Here is a 6514-nt window from a genome sequence, read left to right on the forward strand (position 1 = left end):
CCGCTCTGTCAGCACACACTCCGACACCTTTTTTTACTCTCCTCTTTTATTACATACACATTTTCATTTATTTCTCTGTTTCCCTCACGACCCCAAAAAAAACCGAAACAAGTGTGACAACATGGAATAAAGGTTTGATGGCACCAGTCTAAACAACAGCATGCAGACAGGGCTGACCACACCAGACTTTATGATTAGTAGTCTTGACTTGGTTTTTAAGGTGAGTTATTCACTGCGAGGAGGCTTCGAGGAGGTGTTTTTCTTTTCCATCATGGTGCATCTTAACCCTGTTATACCAGCTTTACTTGCCAGGAATGTCTGTTTTTTATTCCATGGTTCACTGTAAGTAAACAACTATTTAGCAGATATATTCGATATTGTTTGTGATGTACAGCTGCCTTAATTTGCAATAGGTCTGTCTGCTCCTTCGTTTTCTTAGTTCATAACCATCCATTAAGTCGAGTAAGTGGGGTAATAATATAAAACAAAAAATCTATTATAATGATGCTAATGATGTTAATACAGTGGGTCAAAGGACCTCCACTAGTCTGGGGCTGTTTGAGGGCTGATTCATCTGTTTTGCCTTTGACCTCCTTCCTGACCTCTTCCACTGTCCGCTGTGCGCCATCGCATCCATTCTTGATCACATCGGTGATCAATTTCCATGTCATGAGTTTTTCTTTGTTGCGGCTCAGTGGTAGAGTCGAGTGCCTCGCAACCAGAAGATCGGGGGTTTGATCCCCAGCACCTTCAGATACATGTCGATGTGTCCTTTGGCACGGCGTCTTCGGAGGCTTTGGTTAGAGGGGGTGAAACTATATCTCTAGTTCCTTGTGTTTTCAACCCGCCACATGGGGGGGTGGGACCCACTGAAGCTACAGACCTATCACAGATCAGTGGGTGGGACCTCGCTCCCAGAAGCTAATAACAACGTCCGCCATCTTGCTTGGAAGCTATGCTAACAGGCTCTATGGAGAAAGATGAGAAGAACTGACCACTGTGGAAAAAGTATGTTTGAACTTCAAACTGATGAAAGAAGGTCTTGTGCTCCAATCGGATGTTTGTGGCTATCTCAACGAGCCTCAATATGGCGATGAGCAGCCGAGGCACAAGACCTGCCTGTTGAGGATGAGGAGCCGGGGCTGGCTGGAGCTGGGGCAGAGCTGTGCATTCTGGGAGTTGGTGTCTTTCATCCACATGAGCCAAAAAGACACTTCCTGCCTTTTCTCGGTCAAGAAGGCACCAACTTCAAAATGTATTTCACATTTCTACATATATGACCCAATGTCAATACAGATTCATGTTTCAACGGGTGAAGTGTCCCTTTAATACCGATGGACCCTTCACACAGCAACCTCAACCATCAGTGTGTCAATGTGGTGTGAGTTTACTTACCGCTGAATGAGACATGAGACGACGTAGTTTCTACACAATGTAAAAGATGAGCTGAGGTCCACTTCTGGAGCGACGGCGCTCGTTCATGTAAGTGAGGGGGCGTGGCTTTAGAGGGAGCACAGGGGGGAGGGTGTGTAGACGTAGCACTGAGGGAATGCTACTTTCAAAATCATGCTAGTTTAAGAAATTTACCAACCCTGCCTTTAAGCACCGATTACCTACAGGCAGCATGTGGCGAGTAATAAAACCATCTCTGAATCTAACCTGTAAACTGGATCATGTGTTCCAGGTCGATTTAATGGCCTTAGTGCTAATAATATTCCAGCAACATGTTCCTGTTCTTCAGGAAACAACTCGTTCAAATCAGGGGCCATGTGGAAACAAGGCGCTCTCACTCCTGACTTTTTGCCCCGCAGTGGGAGTCGATGATGAAACAGACGCACATCATATACACGCAACACACGAACACTTTACTACGTGCTTCTGAGCAGAGGCAGGGCCATCACTCACTGTGTGTGTGTGTGTGTGTGTGTGTGTGTGTGTGTGCGTGTGTGTGTGTGTGTGTGTGTGTGTGTGTGTGTGTGTGTGCGTGCGTGCGTTTGACTGGCTTAGTACTAATACATCTTTGGCTTTTGTTTTCTATGCAGTTTTTCTCATATGGTTTTTACTGTAAAAGGTACACACACACACACACACACACACACACACACACACACACACACACACACACACACAGTGTGGTGTTGCAGGCAGGATGGCGGGGTGGCAGCCGTTATTTATGTCTGCTTTCTTTAGCGAAGGTTTCTCACAGGAACAGGAGCCGAGCAGGAATCCGCAGCTTCCTCTGAGTCTGTCGTTTATCACTCTTTATTAACACAAAAACACACACACACACACACACACACACACGCCAAACACACAGCTGCAGACCAGACAATTACACATAAATAAAAATCTTTCCACACACACAAAAATATTCACTATTAATAAATATCTGCTGCAGACATACACGTGTTTCAGTTACAGTCAGAAATAAAATCACTTATTATTTATTTTTTCCTCATGTTGGAGGACAATGCCGGAAAAAACTTCTAATTTTTAATTATGTTGTAGCTGGTGGACATATGTGCACATATAATTAAAATATCTCTGTGTGAAATCAGGCTGCTTGTCTGACATTTTCAGCCTTTCTGTAACTATTAAAGCTTGACAGGAAAACAATGGAGTCACCTGTGGTCATGAGCTTTAGGTAGTGACAGGAAGAATGAGATCGCAGATACAAGTCAAATGAGTTTCCACCGAAGGAGGAAAGGGTTCAGGTTCAGAGACAGGGATGAGGAGCTCGGAGTAGCCGCCGCTCCTTCACATCAAAAGGAACCAGTTAATGTGGGTTTGCCGTCTGATAAGGATGCCTCCTGATCGCCTGCCTTTGGAGGTCTTCACTCCAACTGGGAGGAGACCCGGGGGTTAGACCCAGAGCTCAATGGAGAGATTATTTGTCCCTTCTGGCCTGGGGACGTCTCAGGATCCCCCCAGGAGGAGCTAGAAAACCCACCCAGCCCCGGAAAGTAGAAGAAGAAGATGGATAGATGTGAATATAATACACTTTTATATGTTTGCACTTTGGAGATGAATAACTGAAAACCTTCTTTCTGCACTGTTACTCAGCACTCCCATCTAAGGGTCGGAGATACAGAACCCTGACCTGGAAGAGGGCACGCTTCAAGAAGAGCTTTGTCCCCTCATCGATGTGAGCCCTAAACATGCTTCCACGCTGACTGGCCCTTTCTTTGTAATGTGTTTCTACCTGCTGGTATATGTTTTCTTCACGTGTACCAACTGTGCAAAGCTGTGAGAACAAATTCCCCTCTGAGGGGACAATAAAGTATTGTATTGTGATGTATTCTCTGTTTCTTTCTTTGCCCCTCTTTGTTTCAATGGTAGTTTAGTTTAGTTTAATGGTTTATTTGAATCAGGGAGAGTGTACAAAAAACATTAGTCTCAGAGGAGAAGAGATGCTTTGTACTAGATTTAGCTAACTAGCTAATTTCCAACTGTGATTGTGATTTATTCTGTATGTGCAAATCAAAACTGAGACGATTGATATGTACATGAAGGTAAACATGGGCTGAACCAAAGGGTAATTTGGGGAGCTCATCTTTATCCCTTTATAAGACTATTTTCATGCATGTTTCAGGATTCAAGACTAACTTTAACTTTGGCACAGTGGGTTAAAAACTAAACTCTTAAAACAATAAACATTCAAAGAAACTCAAAGCAGTAAGTCTGGAGTAGAGGCAGTCGCCTGGCTCTCTTGGTAGCTTCCTGGGAGGTTAATTTAGTGCTAGATCAAGGTCATAGATGGGAAATGGTGTGCAACTGTGTGTGTGTGTGTGTGTGTGTGTGTGTTGAGGTCACGGCAGGGAGTGCAGCCTCTGACCGACTGCCGAGGAAATAACAGTGGCTAGACCTGACGTTACCCGGCTCGGTCGCGTCTCATAACTCACCGCTGAAGTATTATTGTAACTGTTCAGGTTCAGCATCAATGTGAAGCCGCTGAGTTCATTTCCTCACAGCGCTTCAGGTCTCCAAGTGCTCTGCTGGTCCAGAAAGACTCCACTTGACCCTCTAGTCTCCCCCTCAGACCTTTTGTTTGTGTTTTCCTCTTGAATAGATTCACCTTTCCTTCGATTCCCTCACACTCACAATGCTTTGCTTCATCAGCCGTCCTCCATTAATCCACGGTGATTAATCGTGTCCACAAACGCTGACTCAGGAGTCCAGAGGCTAAACTGGGTCTTCTTTCAGGGATGCCAGGAAAGTTCATTTTATAATTTGAAAATGAGGGAGGTTAGGATAAATTGGAGTAAATCAGAATATATGAAGTGTTCTCTGAATGTGGGCAAGTGTAATAAGAACAGTGAGCTTTCCACATCCATCTATCCGTCTGCTGCTCTGCAAACAGTTTCTATCCATGAACAGTATTTGGACATGAGGTCCCATTCTCTAAGCATGTGGTAATACTGAGTGTGTGTGTGTGTGTGTGTGTGTGTGTGTGTGTGTGTGTGTGTGTGTGTGTGTGTGTGTGTGTGATACGTTACCGTTAATGATTTTGGCCTTCATAACTGTGGCATGAGAGAAACTCTGAAGGAGGGAAACTGTCATCCTCTCACACACACTTTTTCCACATGAGACACATTGAAAAATATCGAGTGATGCAAAGGTAACTGAAACATGACCTCACCTGTACAACCCAGAAAACATCCTCATTTCTAAACCTATGGCTAACCTAAGCCGCCAATGTCTTTTTTTTTTTTTTAAGTATTCAACCTAAAAAAATGATCTCACACTGCCTTAGACTGATCCCATGGCCAGCTTGGGAACAGAAGTGAAGGTTGAGACGCCTAAATATGTTACAATTCACTTAACAGATGCTTTTATCCAAAGCCAAATACATTGGTATCAGCAGTTTTTGTATTAGTATCGTAGTTTTGAGTATTACGGAGCGTTGATGTTTGAGTCAGCCTGATGGCAAAAGAGAGAGGACGCAAAGGTTGAAATGCAGTTTTGGAACTCTTATTACAAAGATTTGTTTTTAATTTAACAGATATTTTTATATGAATGCAGCTTCATGATCTTCGTTTCACAAGTTTAATTTCAAGTCTTCTGCCTCAACTTGTTGATTGAAGGCTGAATCCCAAACTCCACACTCACACTCACTCAATCACTCACTTTAGTCCTGTTCACACTTACACAAGATTCCTGAAAAACTGAAAAAGTGTGTGAATGCAAACAGCTGAATGTTTCTCTCTTTCTCTCCCCCCGGAGTTTCTCCTCCAGCCTCCTCGTATTTATTCTGCAGAAAGTCAGAGTGAGCTGATGTGAGAACGCAGCAGGATATAATCAGGAGAATTCATCTTTGAGATTCTGTTCAACTACACGGAGCATTGATAGAAAACAAATATTCTCTGTAGAGCACTGTGGACTCATCTGCAACTTCCTCATCTTTTTAAGTAATTTCTTGCCTCTGGAGAAGGAAGCTATACAGGGTATAAATAACAACCCAATTACAAAAGACACTGTGAGTGCAAGATGTGTAATGGTGTCAAAACTACATTTTTGTTTGATCGCACCAACACGACCTCTCCTAACATCTTCCATGCAGAATGACATTACACACTGTGACTGTCGGCCTGAGGGCTTCAGCAGGAGGCAGCTGAATGGATTCAGACAATCTGTGGAGGCATCCATGCATGGCTCTGCTTACTCTGTGCTGCTGGAGAAGATGAAACAAGTGACTCTTAGTCATGAAACACTTCAGGAGGACGGTTCCTCTTACAGAAAGGGAGCAGGGAGATTCAGTCATAATCCCACAATACATATAATACGACTACAAGCATTCAGCCTCATTAAGCTCCCAACATTTTATTAGGACATTGCAACATGTAAGAAAAGCTCTGATAAAGTCACGAAACACTCCATGCCTATCTTCAGACGATGAAAGTCCCTCAAATCACCAAAATACCAAGACACCAAGATATTTATCTTGCAAGGATTTGTTGGAAACAAACAAGAGCTGAATATTCAATTAACATTCATACAGCTTCCAACCCCCAAAATAAGGGTGCTATAGAGACCCACCCTGTCCCTGGATGTGGTTAAAGCATATAACGTAGCGCACATAGCGTCATCATGAATACACACTAGGCTTTTTTTAAAAACACAAAAGAATACAACATTCATAATATCATTTAATACAGTGATTTATTGTAAAGAAGGCTAGAAGTAGAATATAAGTAATTTCCATGTATAGACTTCAGCACTGAGTGGACAAACAAAACGTAATTAAACAGACACACAGGTGAGATGATCTTTGTGTGTAAAAGGAGGCACACACCTACACATTTTTATTTCACATCATGATATGGTTATATTTGAAATTGAGCCACTTTTGTGCATTTATTTGTACAATTATGGGTAAAATTTACTTTTTTAAATGTCTGTCGTATATTTTTGCTGCCTTCTCTTTTTAACTGTATTTTATCCCAGTTGCATTCATAACTGCACTGTATTTTATAACTGAACTGTTTCTTCTTTTTATTTGTCTTTATTTCTATCT

Source organism: Labrus bergylta, chromosome 5, assembly GCF_963930695.1.
Source record: "Labrus bergylta chromosome 5, fLabBer1.1, whole genome shotgun sequence".
NCBI lineage: Eukaryota > Metazoa > Chordata > Actinopteri > Labriformes > Labridae > Labrus > Labrus bergylta.